Source organism: Ambystoma mexicanum, chromosome 8 (genome assembly GCF_040938575.1).
Source record: "Ambystoma mexicanum isolate Mex_15411 chromosome 8, UKY_AmexF1_1, whole genome shotgun sequence".
Lineage (NCBI taxonomy): Eukaryota > Metazoa > Chordata > Amphibia > Caudata > Ambystomatidae > Ambystoma > Ambystoma mexicanum.
In genome coordinates, this window is record NC_090929.1 from 1,359,000,568 (window position 1) to 1,359,017,750 (window position 17,183).

The following is a 17,183-nucleotide window of genomic DNA, read 5'->3' on the forward strand; positions in this document are numbered from 1 at the left end:
CATGAAGAAATCCAAAACCTGATGAGTCTGGAGCAATTCCAAGCGTGGAGTGCACAAGGAGAACATTACATGATAAAAGATCAGTTGCCCTACTTCAGGAATTGCTTATTCTTTTCTTTGAAGAACTTTATTTTTGATTTGCATGTCACAGTGCTCTCGCCGTAATTCTCATCTACATAATACAAATGTACGTTACAAATTGATACCCCGAATCCCATTACAGCCTTTTACATCAGGTGCATATCTTCGCGTATACATAGTGTGAAATTACATTTAGCTAACAGTTTGGCATGATGTATCATCCGCGCTTTCGCTCTCAGAGTTTTCAATGTCTGGTGAGGTTTCATCTATGTATGCCCTGAACCGGGCCCAAATGTCTTTTGGTTTGCATGGAGCAGGCATCATACCCACATAGTTTTCTTCACATTCATTTGTGTAAGTAAGAGTTGCAAGGAACTGTTCTGCTGTTGGAGCCTGACTGCTCTTCCATTTCTGAAGGATGCATTTCTTTGCTACTGCGCAGGCGACGTTAAACAGTCTCCTCGTTTTTCCGGTATCTTACCAATGTCGCCAAACAGATATTTAGGAGGGTTGAGGTGTGCAGGGATTTGTGTTATTTCCTCCAGGATATTGGCCACTGTGTGCTAGAATCCCGCTATCCGGGGGCAGGCCCAATACATATGAAATGAAACGGCACCAGGGCAATGGCATTTCGGGCAACTGTCGGATATGGTATTGTAGAACTTTGCCATTTTGGCAGGGGTAAAGTGTAGTTTATTCATGATCTTGAATTGTATTAGTCTTAGGCCTGCATTAAGTGAAATCTTCTTAGATAGGAGACAGTATCTGGACCATTTCCCTGTCTCGATTGTGATGCCCATGTCTTTTTCCCACGATGTCTTGATGGTGTTTGTTCATTTCGTATGAGCCTCAACTATATTGTATATTTTGGATACCCCAGTTACAATGACTGGTAATATGCATGTTCGGGGGGTTCATCTGTGAATATTGGCCACCTTTCTTTGAACGCTGCTTTCATACGGTGGAATTGAAGGGTGACTAGTTGGTTTCTCCCAACTGAGTCTGCAAAACCTTCAGGGGTTACAAATTTACCATTGGGAAACATAGTTTTCATTGTGAGATCGTATTCTGGTAAACAGTTTTTCTGGATGGCAATGTAGTATGTCAGCTTTATGCCTGGGAAGTTCCAGAGCGGGGCTTGGGAATCATAAGGGGAGTCTATGTGGAGACGTTTGCTTATTGCGGCCCATGCCGCAACTGTGCAGGAGGCAGGGTCAAACTTGCAATCGTCTTTGTGTGATTTTGTAAATATGATGGATCGCAAGTCGGTTGGGCGGACCGAATGACGCTCGATGGGTATATGTGGTGTTCTATCCAAGGGGTCCTGCCAGAACTTCGCATAGTGTGCCTGTGCCACATAATAGTACAATTCAAAATCAGGGGCAGCAAAGCATCCCATCTCGTAGGGTTCCCATTTCATTCGGTTCGCGCCACCGTTCCACACGAAGGTGGTGGCCATGGAACGAAGATTGTCAAAGAAGGGCTTGCCCGGCCATATAGGTACATTACAGAAGATATATAGGAGCTTAGGGAGTACTGTTATCCTAAGGACTGCTATCCGGCCGGTGAGGGATATGGGGAGTTTGGACCAAATTTGAAGTTTAGAGTATATGGTTTGTAGCGTGGATTCATAGTTGTCTCTATAAAGAAAGGTCTTGTCGTGAGAGACCAGGATTCCCAGGTATCAGATGTGGTTGGGAGCCCATGCCAGGCCATGAGTGTTTGTGGGGCAAGTGGTAGCTCGTGTCAACAGAAAGATCTCGGATTTAGCAGTATTGATTTTGTAGCCTGAATGTGTGGTAAATTCAGTGATCACCGCCAAAATGGGGGATAGGTTCTTTTCTGGTTCCCGAACATATAGTAGTGCATCGTCTGAATATAATGAGATGGCTTGGTATACACCGGCCATTTTTATACCCCTCAGATCTTGTTCAGCCCTAACTGCAGCTGCCACCGGTTCAATTGTAAGAGCGAAAAGGATGGGGGAGAAGGGGCACCCCTGTCTGGTTCCTCTGCATAGAGTAAATTGGTTGGATAGGGTACGATTGGTTAGAACTCTGGCCCTTGAGAGGAGTAGAGAAGTTTGACACAGCCGATCAGATAGGGGCCGAATCCGAATTTGTGAAGAACCTCGAACATATATAGCCATGATACCGAATCGAACGCTTTTTCGGCGTCCAGTGATATGGCTGCTGCTTGTGCCTCTGGCTTGATCTGTGCTAGGATGCTGAATAGTCTGCGCAGGTTCAGGGCCGTGGATCTCGTTGGGATAAATCCGCATTGGATGTATTAAGGTGGTCATTCTGGGCAACAGTCTACTGGCCAGTACCTTCGCGTAAATCTTGGCATCTGTGTTGATCAGGGACAAGGGACGGTAGGAGGAGCGTTCATATGGCGGGCGTCTGGGTTTCAATAGCACCGTGATGACTGCATCTGACATTGACTCTGGGAGCGAACCAGCGCTCATAGCCTCTTCCCATACGAGAGTCAATATTGGGGCGAGTATCGGGGAGTATGTCTTGTATAGGTCGGCGTTCAGACCGTCCGGCCCTGAAGGTTTACCCACTGCCAGTGATTTAATCGCCTCATCGATTTCCTCGATCATCATGGGTTGTTCAAGGGACCAGTTGTCTTCTAATGTTAGCCTAGGGAGGGTAATCTTACTCAGGTATGTTTATATCGTCTCGTGTGCATCTATCGTGATTGGCATACAGGCTAATGTAATAGTCTGTGAACTCAGAATTTATTTCATCCTCCCCGTGAACAGCCATTCCCTCATCTGTTAGAATGCTTGTAATAGGGGTGTGGTTATGATCATTGCGAAGTATACGGGCCAGGTGGTGGCCTGCTCTATTGCCCTCCCCGTATCTGCGTGCCCTGCCGGGATGGCCATTTATTGTTGTTCTTTGGTGGGCAGTTCATTGAAGGTTTGGAGATGTAGGCTAATTTCCGCCAAAGTGCGTTTGTCATGGGTCATACTATAGGCAGATTCAAGCGTTTGCAGAATTGATTCTGTATTGCCCAATTCGGTTCTGATGGTTCTGAGAAGGCCAGACGTCTTGGACATCAGATTGCCCCGTACCCATACCATAAATGTTTCCCATATGGATGCCCAGCTGTCCACCGAGCCTTTGCTCAACTGGAAGAATTCTTCCATCTCGGTGTGTAGAGTTTCTACTACATTCGGGTCCTTCAATATGTTGGGGGGCATCCTCCATCGCTGTGCAGAGCTATTGATGTCGGGGAACAATATGTCAAGAGTGACAGGGGAATGGTCCGAGAGTGTGTGTGGAAGGATATCGCAGCATTCGATAGAGTTGATAAGAGGGGAGGAGATGAGCCAGTGATCTATTCTGGATTCGGTATCATGGACTGAAGAATATAATGTATATTTTCTATCTGTAGGATGGATCCCTCTCCATGCATCAGTAAGGGTTAGTTCCTCCTGGGCTTGGCGTATAATGTTGGCCGCTTTAGTCATGGCTCTAGGTTTACTTGAGTACCTGTCCAGTGTGGTATCGAGGATAGTGTTGAGGTCTCCTCCCCACAGAACCCAGGCTTCCGTTGTCGGGCCTATCTCTGCAAGGAGGCGTGTGTAGAACTCTGGATCATCTAAGTTTGGACCATATGTATTAACCAATATATGTTTTCTGCCTGCCACGGTGCCCCAGATCACAACATATCTGCCCTGTGGGTCGATTTTGCTTTTCTCGGTTGAGAACCCCAATGAGGGGTGTATTAACGTGATGACACCTCTGTTTTGGGAGGAGTATTCGTATAATACCTATTGTTTCCCCATTGCCGCAGGATACTCTCGTTGGTGGATTTTAATGCATGAGTCTCTTGGGGCATAGCGATATGCAGGTGATGCATGTTAATGTATGCCCCTACTTTGCTGGCTTTTGCCCTATTGTTTAGCCCCCGGATATTCCAGGTGAGCAGTTTTAGTTTAAGCCCCCTGGGTGTACTAGTTTTCTGCGCCATTTACGTTTTTCATAAAAAAGCTTGGGAGGGAGGGTTTTCACATAGAGGAGGACAGCGAGTGGAGCAGTGAGTGCAATTTTATCGGTGACTAAGCCAACTAAACATTGTGCCTGGTGCCCAATAGGGGCTTCCTGAGTTGTTAACATTGTTTTCGAACAATAGAACAGTCCCCTGTTGCCCGTACCCACCCTCACCCACACCATCGTACCCAACTTGATGATGAACCCTTTTAGCTGACTTGTGGATGTTCCCAAAGAAGGGGACGAGTGTAGCAACTCTGGTTCACGTTCGAGCGCATCTCATCCGGCAGTATTCAAGGATGGGGGGCAGAGGTGTTCCCCTGCTTCACCCTGCTTCCAGCATTTTCAGTGGCCAAAAGAGGCCAGCCATGACTGCGGCTGGGCCCAGTGAATAGTAAGACAGGCTATACAGGTTGTTGCAAATCGTTCTGGTCGTGCTCCCGTCTTCCGGGCGGAAGGGGTATCGAGGCTTCCATGTAGGCCAACGCCGTTGCAGGAGATTCAAAGAAGTGCGCTCTTCCACCATTCTGTATACGAGGTTTCGCCGGAAAGAGAAGGGCGTAGGGGACCTGTCTCAATCGTAGCTGGCGCTTGATGGTTTCGTAGGATCGTCTTTGAGTTTGGACACCCGCGGAGAAGTCCGAATATATATGAATGTTGTCATTACCGAACCTCAGGGGTCCTTTCTCTCTTGCCAGTTTAAGGACGGCGTCCCTATCTCTGTAATTCAGCAGTTTGGCTATCACCCCGGTCTGGGTGGCAGAGCGAGGGAGCGGTGTGCCCGCTCAACAAGGAACTGAGGTGAGAGTGCCTCCTCCCCAAGGAGAGATTTCAAAAGGTCTTCGATTCGGGACTCAATTGGACCTTTACAGAAGGTCTCCGAAAGGCCGACTATACGGATGTTGTTCCGTCTGGACCGAGATTCCAAATCGTCGCACTTGTCACAGAGTTTATTAATTTCCCCTCTGAGGAGTGCTATGTCCTGGGTATTTTGTCGAGTGGAGTCCTCATTCGTGCCAATTCTGCTTTCAGCTTCTGTGATTCTGGCACTTTCCTTGTCTAAACGAGTTTTGAGGGAGCCTATCGTGGAAACAATGTTGTCGAGCTTGACATTGATAGCCAGGAACCCATTTTGAACCATGGCCAGCAGGTGATCAAATTTCATGTCCTCTGTATTCAAGGATGAGGCAGGGAGTTGAAGATCCGGGCTTTCAGGGGGTGATTGTGAGCTCGTAAAGGAGTCCACGGGTCCTGTCTTCCTGTTTTTGCCCGCGTTTTTTCCAGGCATTGTGAAGGTGAAAAAACAGCCTGAGCCAGGTGATATGAGAAGGCCTGTGATGAGTTGTAGTGGAGGACGGCTCGGGAGGGTGTGAGGCCCGCAGGGATCCCGGTGTGTCTGCGACGTCGATTGCACCAAAATAGCATGTTCTGTGGCCTATGCGGGCCAATGTCCTTCAGGGCTGAAATGCACAGATTTTCACAGTATAATTGGATGATGGTAGGCTCCGAACCAGTTGGAGGGAAGCACAGGGCGACCCGGTGGACGCCAGCCGTGCCCGTCAGGAGCTGCACCTGGATACGTCTGATTTGGACCAGATAGCACTGAATGTATTGTGTCCTCCCACGTTTGTATGGGTACCAGCAATGCGCTTTCCGGGATAGGAGCTTGTTTCATGTGCGAACGGCTTTAGGAGAATTTACTGGTGTCTAGGTGAGGGCCATGCTGGAGTCCCAGGCTCCGGATCCCAGAAGGTGGTTAAAGTATGCGTGGTCGGGGCCCCCAATGGGGATGGTCGTCAGGGTCCTGTAGTGGCTCACGATGTGGTTAGGGGCATTCCTCCACTGGCCCTGTACACCACTGTTGTCAAGGGGGGGGAGAGGCTCGACCCCCCAGCACTCCAAGTTGAATACGAATGTGGCGCGCCACGGGAAAGCGGCAAGAACTATGTGTCGGCCCCCGTGTTGCGCCTCACGCCCAACCGTAGCGTTAGCCCAGACCTCCGTACCTCTCACTCCGATGACGAGGAGTGGGGTCGGGGACGTCCGACCCAGGCCGGCGGGCCGTCACCAGGGATATGCCTCGGGCTGCTGTGGAGCTCAGCCGGTAAACTGTGTCCAGCCGCACGGGTGATCGCGCCAGCCTCAGGCGCGATTAAAAGGGAGACCCAGACACTGGCAGCAAAGCTCCCGGGGAGACAGGCACGCCACAGCCCCAGGGCCGCAACAGCGAGGGGCTTGAGGAAGGATTTTGTCGCGGGCACCTTTATCAATGAGGAGAACGTAGCAGGGCGCTCGATGCCGGGCAGAGCGCAGTATGTCCGGAGAATGTGTGCCGTGACGCTTCGCGGCCGCAGTCCGCCAGCGCCGCTCCGCCCACTATGAGGCCCGGTGTGGGAGGAAGCAGCGGCTCCCTCGTAGATTCCTGTGGAGCCGCGGAGCGGATTGGGTCCAGAGCCTCAAGGTCCACCAGGGTTCCCAAGCTTAGGAAGTCTGATTTCTATCGGGATTTCGCCTGAGAGTCCAGGATTCTCTAGGGAACCAGCGCGAGTAGTTTACGAGACTCGATGCAGTCTAGAAGCAGGATATAAATCGAACAGGATTCATGCCGGAGAGGAGCTCTTCACTCAAGCGGCCATCTTGTTGCGTAACAGCGCCCCCTCGCCAGGAATCGTTTATTCTTACCAAACCAAGAACTACTAGAACAAGTCATGTCCGGTTAACATGATTCCTTGATCGAGGGCCACCCCGGAATCGCTAAAACCCTAGCCAAGGTAAAACGAAATTATTGGTGGCCCACGTGGCGTAAAGACATTATCCAATTCATCCGATCTTGTGGAGTGTGTGCTCAAAACAAGTAATCCAAGCAGAAACCGGCTGGGCTATTACAACCATTGGAAATCCCACCAGCACCCTGGCACACGTTGTCCCTCGATTTTATTACTGACTTACAACCCAGTCAAGGGTTTAACACTATTCTTGTGGTCGTGGACCTATTTTCAAAAATGGCACATTTCATTCCTCTTAAGGGGCTCCCAAATGCTTCCACTCTGGCAAAGGTATTTCTTGAAGGCATCGTACGGCTCCATGGGTTTCCTTCAGTTTTAGTCTCAGACCGAGGTACTCAATTCATATCTAACTTCTGGAGAAAATGCTGCTCTATGGCCCAGATCAACATCCGGCTATCCACCAGTCACCATCCCCAAACGGATGGTCAAACTGAGAGGACAAATCAGACGCTCAAGCAGTATCTGCGTTGCATGTTACACCAAGCTGAAGGAAGCTGGTTCGACCTATTATGGATAGCTGAATATGCTTATAATAATTCCCTACACACCAGCACTGGGCAGACACCCTTTTATACCATGTATGGCAGGCACCCACGTACTTCTGAGTTGGACGTTCCTACAACTCTGGAAATGCCAGCAGTCAAAACCTTGCACCCAACCATTTCTCAAACCTTTAAAAGGGCAGCTGAACACCTACTTCAAGCTAAGAATCGCCAAAAGAAGTTTGCTGATCAACACCGAGCAAAAGCCCCCAATTACCAAGTGGAAGACAAAGTTTGGCTGGCGTCTAAACAAGTGTCCATTAAAGGAACCAGAACTTTCCGTCCAAGATACCTGGGTCCATTCACCGTCACCTCTGTGATAAATCCTGTGGCGGTCGGACTAGCTTTGCCGTCAAACATGCAGATTCATCCTGTGTTCCACGTGTCTCTCCTTAAACCTGTTCAACCTGGGACCCGGGTAGCAATGCCACCGCAGCCAGTAGTAGTCACCGGGGAGCCAGAATTCGAAGTCAAGGACATCCTGGATTCAAAGTACGTCAGATCCAAATTATACTACTTAGTAGACTGGAAGGGGTATGGTCCACAAGACAGGACATGGAAGCCTTGCGAGTACATCCATGCACCTCGCTTGCTTATACAATTTCATCAAAACCATCCAAACAAACCAGGACCAGACAGAAGAGCCACCTTGAGAGGGGCCTTGGGGGGGATTGCTGTCATGATTCCAGCCCCTCATGTCCCTAGCCCTCCAAGATGTCAGGCTGGAGCCAGGCCACGATCACCTACATGGCCCTCAAGGGCCTCGCCATCCCTCCAAAGACCCACTTGGAGTCAGACTTGGCGCTTGTGGCACCAGACTCACTCACTCCCATAGGATAACATTGAGGATTGGACTTGTAGTGCATTGATGGAGACAAGTTGGATGCCCCCACATATTTCGGTTCCCTGAACTGAGGTGCAGTCTAGTCTTTTGGGTGTGGTTCAGCCCAGAGACACCTGGGATACCCAGAGACTATTTAAGCCACGCCCAGGCTGAGAAACATGCTTTGTGTTTTCTGCACCTGCAGCGTGACACTCACCGTGTTCGGATCGGTCTCCAGTAGGCCTGCATCTTTCTTCTGAGCTCAGCTCCTGCAAGAACAAGAACACTGTTAGGACAGCCTTACCTTGCGGTGCTTCTGCCCATCATTCATCGCTCCTTCTGTTCTGCAAGCATCTTCACTGTGTCATTCCCATCCCGGCATGCCGCTTCCTAAGGAAAATGGAAAAGAACAGAAAAAAGGCATTAGTAAGTATTCAGCAAATCTTCGCTTATTTTTAAAGACTGTACGAGCTTCAAACGCTTACCTGAATCCCAGCCGCTCTGGGGGAACTCTGTGTCCGGAACTTCTCATCCATCTGCAAGAGGGAAAAGACACTCCAGATTACCGTGGAAACATCTAGAGCAGAGGTCGCCAAACAGTCGATCGCGCGCGCCTAGTAGCTCGCCTGAGCCTTTTCAGTCGCCCGCGCTGAAGATACCGAAAAATAAACATTTATCCTAAATTATATTATTTAATGGTGATTTTTGCAGCCATGTTCCGTGAACCCTAGTCGGCCCAATTGCAGGCAGAGAGCTTGGCTACTGTGCCACTTGGAACTGCTTGTAAATCCACTGACAAATGTCAGTATCACGTTATGCTTCTGCAGGCCGCCTGTAGTACCACAGTTGGCCTTGTGCGCCCCCACAACAGTCTTTCTTAAGCAAGCTGCTCTTGTTTGCCAGAGATGTTGGAGGGGCTGGGGCAGGATCAGGATCATTGTGACCACGCACTGAAAATATCACAGTAGCACTGCTGCTCGCCTGGAAATGTTCAAAATAATATTTAAAAAATGGTGCAATTTCTTTCCAAATTCCACACCATACATTTCCACTTTAAATCACTTCCATGACACAAGTACACCCACTTTTAGTACATTAAGCTATCCATAGACACGCTGTACAGGAGAAGCCTACCAGGGTAGTTCAGCAGGTTGACAGACCGATGCTGAGATGTTATATATTCAAAACTACAGGTTGTTAATCGTATGATTTTTTTGCAATGCATTATAAAAAAGGTGCTATACAATGTGTTTGGCCAGGGTATGGGTTGGGCTGGTTGCTTGCTTATATTCAGGGCTGAGGTGGGGATATTTCTGCCCCTGTGAAAATCAAAAGTTGGCACCCATGAACCCACAGTTTAATTTCCTAAAAACTGCTGTCAGCATAACAGAAGCATTTGTGATTAACCAGTTTGACAAGCATATAACATCTCTATAAATATAACTTGTGCTAAAACACAGAGGGGCACACAAATAATGATAATGATGTGTTATTTATATAGCGTCTTAATCCAAAGCGCTTTACAGGGCACATATTTACATGCAATATCACCCAACTGAAATTGGTACTCATGTATCGACCTCAGAAGGATGAAAGGCTGAGTTGGCCTTGCCGGGATTTTAACCTGCGACCTGCCGATCACGCTCAGATCGCAGCAGCGAGCGCTCAACCCGCTGAGCTATCTTACTGGCAAATAACAGAGTATGTGTGGTGTCTGACAAAAAAAACATTTCAAAGAAAACTTGTGAGTGCAAGCAACATTTTTCAATTTGGGAATTACTTTTTTTTTATTTGGAAAATAATAGTGTGCCTAGCATGTAGAAAGCCTGCATAAAACGCAAAGGAAGGGGCACAAAAATTACAGGATATTTGTGTGGTAGTCCAACAAATATCTGTCTTTTTGAGACAGCTACTAATAAATAATAATGCAACAAAGAGGTTTTTGAAGTTCTTAATATATTCGTGAAGACATATGTTATTCCATCTGTTTATAGAGGAGAAGTAATCGAGCCAAAAAAATATTGGCAAAAATTCCAAGGCTTATAAATATCCCCACCCCGATGTCGCCCGCTAGTAGCTCTCCACTGTTGGCCTCCACTACAAGTAGCTCTAGCTAACGTAAAGGTTGGAGACCCCTGATCTAGAGGCGCCGCATACCGCTTACTCACCGCATTTCTTCTTCATAACCGGCATCCACACTGAAAACGTTGCGGCACCTAAAAGACACAGAAAAATAACTCAGTTCAATACAAATACGAAAGGGTTGCATCGCGCATCACGCTCTCACTCACCTTCAGCGCTACTCATCTCAGCAGCACGTCGCCATCCCCGGGCGCCAGGCATCATCTAAGGAAGGAAAGGAACGAAGTTAGAGAACTGTTCGAAAGACTCATTATACTTACCTGTCCGACTCTTGCCAGTGAAGTAACTAGGCAGCAACAAGCCCGCATCAATCAACGCGCCCCTGCGCTGAAAGCAGGACGGAGAGCACACTTTCCAAGAAAACAAGGTGAGCTGTGGATCAAAGGGAAGGGTTGGACCCCTGGGAAGAAGAGGTTCAAGCACACAGAGACAATAGGGAGTTAAACTCTACCAATCCTGTGTTTCAGGCCCAGTCTCCTGTCGAGTAGACTCCAGGGAAGGGTTTGAGGTCGTAAGAGGTTAGAACAGGCTGAGTGACGTCCCCAGGTAAGCCAGGATACCAGGTGAGCGTTACAGGCATCTAACAACACGGCCAAACTCTTCCAAAACTGCAAGGAGCTGGCCAATCCTGCTGCAGTCTCCACCTCTCCTGTTCCCTCCCAGACCCTTTGCATGGTACTGGATTCTCACGCCAACACTAAAACTCAGGATATCCTGTACTCTCTGTCCTCTTCCTATACCCCTGATGGCCACCTTTCCCTATCCTCTTCATTTCTCCTCTTTCACTTTGTTCACGCCTGATGATGTTTTTAGACAAGTTCCTCCTCCCTTAAGCACTCCCTTGTGCACCAACTCCTGAAGAAGCCTTCTGACGATCCTTCTCTCCGGCAAACTACCGCCCAATCTCTATCACTCCTTTCCTGGGCAAACTCCTGGAAAGGCTTGCCATCTGCCAGCTTACTCTCCATACCGAAGCTGTTTGTTGTCTATATGACCATCAGTCTGGCTTTAGAGCGGCCAGAAGCACGGAAACTGCTCTCCTGAACACCTGAGATGACCTGCTCTCAAACCTCGACTCTAGCCTTCCTTCTGTCCTCATCCTCCTTGATCTTTTCTCTGATTTCGACACGGTCAACCATGCCATCCTGATCAATCGTCTCTGTGACAACCTGGGCATCACTGATCAGGCCCTAGCCTGGTTGACCTCCTTCCTCTCTGATGGACCCTCACAGGTCCAACTGGGGTACTTTCTCTCCACCACTTTTCTCTCCACATGTGGTGTTCCCCAGGGCTCTAACCTCTCACCCTGGCACCTCTATCCCACCTCATCTCTACCTTCTACCCTAACTTTCAGTGCTATGCGGTTGACACTCGGCTCTCCTTTAAGCTCCCCTCAGCCTCTTCTCCTCTCTCGCTCATTCCTGACTATCTATCCGTGATTCAGGAATGGTGTCCCTCCAACGATCTCTGCCTTAATGCCAGTAAGACTGAGATCCTTCTCATTGGGACTCCTGCTCCCGCTTACCTCTTTCACTTTGGCTGCCCTACTTGGGCTCTCTACCTGCGCCTTTCTCCGAGGAAAAAAACCTTGATATCATCTTCGACTCCACCGTCTCCTTCTTACTGCACATCATGGATGTCTCTAAAAGTCCCACTAACAGCTGCACCTCCTCAGAGGTATTCTTCTCTTTCTCACTTTCCCCTAAAAGCTTACTGTCTCCCGAGCCCTGGTTCTCTCTAGGCTGGACTACTGCAACAGCCTCTTTCTAAATCTGCCGGCCTCTACTCTTTGCCCTTTGCAGAAGAGGACTGCAAAGATTTGTCCTTGGCGTCAAGCCCAAGGATCGTATCTCTCCAGCCCTGAAATCTCTTCACTGGCTCCCCATTGCTGCAAGGATCAACTTCAAGACCCTCTGCATCATCCACAAGGCTTTCTGGGGCTGGAGATCACACTGCATGCAACTCTCTCTTCCAAAGCACTTTCCTCCTAGAGCCCTCCGCTCATCCACCTCCAACTCTCTGAGGGTCAGACGCTTCTCCAGAGAGTGGGAAGTAGATCTCTCTCCTCAGCTGGTGCCTCCCTCTAGAACAGCCTCCCTGCTTCTCTCAAATGTGAGCAGGACCATCTGAGGTTCCGGAAGTGACTCAAGACCCTCCTTTTCGCTTCTGCTTTCCCTCTCGCTCTCTCTCTCCTGCTGATGTACTTGTCTGCTGTGCTAACTGGTCACCTGGCCACCCGCTGAACCTTAATGGGCACCCGGCTCCTTGATGACCAGCAGCCCCATGTTCTGCCTCCGGGCCTACAGTGCAGTTCGGGACTGTATTAGAAACTCTACAGTCCCTTCCCTCCTTGAACTTACTTCAAGCCGGCCACCTTCGCTGCACATACTTGAGCTCTGCTCACTGCACATCCCCGATTCCCTGGCCCTTCTCCCCTGCCTTCTCCCTGCACTTGCACAATCTCAATGACACAAGGCCTAGTAAGATTGTTGTTTCTATCCTTCCTTTGTCTCCCCTTCCATGTCTTGTCACGCCTAGAAACACTTGTGTACAGGCGCGTTATAAATGACATATATCCTATCATATAATATGTTGTGACAACACAATCTGAGTTGGAACTCATTCAAATAGACACTGGGGCATCAGCGAATGCTATGGTCACTGTGGAATCTATGGAAACTGGTTCAATTCAAGCTGGACATATATATGACCAGAGGCACTCATGAACTTCCCCTTCACAGAGTTTTTTTTTACACCAGGTTGTCCCATCACAGGGAGTCCACCCCAGCAATGTTCTATGTGACTCAGACACAAGGAAACTGCTATTTTGCAGCACAGCGGAAGCGCTCGGTTTTGTATACTTCCCATTCATTGTGTACAAGGACGAAGAGGAGTTTCTTCTGCATGAGTATCAGGCCCTATTTCAAGGCATAGGCTGCCTCAAAAGCCACGAATGTAGACTTCACATATACTCGACAATACAAACAGTGGCCCTGAGGCACTGGAGGATGTTGGAGTACCAAGGCATCATTGGGAAAGTGACAGGACCCATGCTATGGTAATCCTCAATAGCCAAGTCTAAGCAACCTGAGCACAGGGCCATTAGGAGGGTCCGGCCCTCAACTCCCTGACATCAGTGCGGACTTGCAGCACTCCACATTTTTCTCCATTGTCAAATTTAACACTGAATATCTTCAGGACCAGTTACACCAAGACTCGGGGGCGATTACAATATTTTCGTCTCCTGAGGGAACACATGCCTCAGTTTAGGAGTCTTGTTAGCAGTCAAGGTCTTCCAACAAACTATATGTGATGTGCTGGCAGGACCTAAGGGTGTCCGTTACGTAAGGGACAATGTGCTGATACAAGTTTCCACTGGGGAAAAACATGTTAGCTGGCTCTACGCAGTCTTTCGTCACCTCTGAGAGAAGAGCCTCATGTTGAACAGGCAACATTTTTAATTTCTACAAAAGCAGAATTTTCAGCTATTTGTTTAAGGAACCAGGCTGCTCTGTGGACATCAATAAGGCACTCCCACCCATGGTGAGGCTCTCCCTTGGAATGGTGAACTTCTGTGGGTGATTCATATAAGTCCTTGCCACTCTCACTGAAATTCTGAGGGCACTCACTAAGACGGATCATGCCTAGGTCTGGGGTCCCATAGAACAAACAGCATTTGTCAACACCAGGAAGCGCTCATCGCTGACACCACAGTGACATTTTGTGATCCCTCCAATGTGTCGGAAATACTAGTGGATGCTAGTCCTGGTATTACGGTCGACTGTAATACCAGCGATTTTTGCCAGTAAAATGGCAGAATGACCACCATTTTTAAGCTGGAGGTCATTCCGCTCACCTTAACGGCGAACGTGTAGTTGGCCGGTGCAGAAACATGCTGCTATGCTGTAATACCGGCGCTCACTAACTTTATGTAACATAACATAACATAGGCTATTCTATTTTAGGAAATAACGACAGAGAAGGATGGGCTTCTGACGGGCTGAGTGAGGCACTGGTTCTGATGGTGTGTGGCCCCCAACAGTAAGTAAAGGTGCAATGTTAAACCTAGATCCAATGTTGTACATAGGGCCCTGCTTTGGGATCATTCAGGTACTTCGATGGACACTTGCATTTGATATCTTCTGAAATGTCTTCCCCATGGCCAGTCAACACTAAGATCAGGATGATATCAAAGATTTGAGGTGATGGTTCCCCAAGTAGTGTCCTCTGGTAGCAGTGGTGTAGACCCTTCCCAAGTATATTTAATGAAGCTTGAAAGGTGTGAAGTCATTGGAGAAAAGGTGTTGTTGAAGAAGAAAGAATCGCTAAAGCTGAGGTGCATGCATTGAAAACTGCAAATCCAATGAAGGTACAAATCCAGCAGCGAAAGATGCAGTTGGTGTCCCGTAACAGCAGTTCATATGGGCCAAGCACTCCTCGGGGTGCCTATGCTCACTTTGGGTTCTTTCTCATTTGCTTTAGGTCTGGGCTTTTGGGATGCTATCAGTTTGTGTAGCATTCAATGTTTAGCACTTTTAGCTATTTGTGTTAGTTCAGCAGGGAGGGCACCATGCTGCCTGAGAGTAAAGTTCTCGAGGACTTGCGATGATTTAGCTGGTCCCAAAGAAAGAAGTGAACACCACTCGTGGTGGTAGAGGAAAATCCAGAACAGGTGGTACTGGGGCCAAGCCAATAGAACGGTCTTGTACTGTTGCAGGTTCAGGAAGGGCTGCCTCGTTTCCAGTCTTTAGGTCGGCATCTTCTCCCCTGCTTTGGGATTCTTCTTAAGGATGCATGAGCTAACGCAGCAGGCCCACCATTTTATTAGAAGCTTTGGCTCGGAGGAGGTAACCCATGTACAGCATTGCATGCTTTCAAATATTGTGGCAGTGAATGGGCGGGGGCCTTCATATTCAACTTTTGTAGGCCTTTTAATGGCTTTCCCTCACGTTTGTATTCCAGTACTAATTGTCCACTCCATTAACATCCTGCTCAGCACTGGTCTTGGAGACTGTAGCTCTTGGCCAGATCCATTCACCATTTACTCCATAGTCTAAATAATTTCTGGTTATTGGATTTCACATGGGGACTCCTGGTAGAGGCCCTTTCTGTGTACTGCCTGTTTTACCATTCTAGAATCACAAAAAGGCTGCCCAGCCAGCCAAGCAAACAATATGTATGGTGTACCCTGACCATTAGGACTCATCAGGGAAAGTGTCAGATGAACCATTTAGGAAACAGTGAAAGGTACCGGGGCTTCGCAATGGAGTAGTAGAATGGGACTTTTTGTCACACACACTGTATTGCTTCACGTGGTGCATGACGAGACGGATGAGATCGGAGCGCAGATTATCCAGCATGGTGCATCAACTGCGCTGGGACGCCAAATCCTCAAGGAGCCAGACATTCTGTTACAACAGATCCTTGAGCCTAACTGCACACAAGAGTTGGCAGCTTTGTGGGCGGCGGATATGGAAGACGCGTCCAAGAACGTGCGCTTGGAACACGCTCATGTTCTCACAGCAAAAATCTCAATGAAACCAAAAGGACGGTGCAACCAGAAGGCGAGGCACCTGACACCGGAAACATTGGAAGGCCAGCAGAAATCCTGTAACCTGTGTGGGGGAGGGCTGCTGCAAGTCCAGCCACCGGCCTCACTTGTGTTTGGGGCGGGAAATTGAACCACTTCGCCAGGCTGCGCCCTGCCCCATGGCCAATTGTGAAATCCAGCCACCCACTGCCGACGCACCCATGACAGCGTTGAGTAGCAACCTCAGACAATGACCAAAGGTTGGTGTTGTCAAGACTGGAAGGGGCAGCAGACATTGAGGAGGTATTCTTCATCTCAGCCATTTGCCTGTGGAACCAGGGCAAGCGTCGAAGCCTTGGTGCTCTGTGTCCATTTTGTTCAAGGCTTTGCTCATTCCCATTGACACAGGGGCCTCAGTAAATGTCATGCCCTCTTCCCAGTTCTGCAGGCTGCATCTTGCCCCCAAATTGGCTCCACCAGGGATACAAATGATCATATACAGCAACTCCTCACCTCTACTTCTCGACAGTGTACTGCGCACCAATGTCGTCCATGAGCAGGCGTCGATTCATGCCACGTTCTATGTGATCCCGGTAGCCATGGATACACTCCTCAGTTGCTCCATGGGGGAAGAGTTGGCTCTGGTGGAGTTTGCATTTCAGGTCTACCAGATGGACATTGACAGTATGCTGAGCGAATATCAAAACATATTTGAAGGGGTGGGCTGCCTTTGGGGCCAGGGAGTGCACCTGCACATTTACAAGTTAGTGCAGCCAGTAGGTCTGCAACACCGCAGGATCCTGTTCCATTTGCGAGGAGGAACTGGATAAGCTAGAGAGAGTGGACATCATAGAATGGGAGGATGGTCCCACACCATGGGTTTCTCCCATAGTGGTGGCGTACAAACTCAAGTGTCCAAATGAGGTCTGGATCTGTATGGACATGGGGCTCCCCAATAAGGCCATCCACAGGGAGCGGCACCCCACTCCCACACTCAATGACATCCTAGCGGTTTTGAAGGAAGTCAAGGTCTTTGCGAGGATTAATCTAAAGGCGGGCTGTCACCAGGTGCCCCTACATGTGGACTTGCGCCCTATCACAACATGTTCCTCCCATGTTGGATTTTTTCGCTACAAGTGACTCACCTTCAGGGCATCCTCCACGGCTGAGGGGGTTCAGCACACAATCAGGGGTGTGCGGGGGGACTCACAGGAGTTTGAATGTAAACAATGGCAAGCTGATGTTTTCGGCTTTCCACAAGGATCACATGGTGAG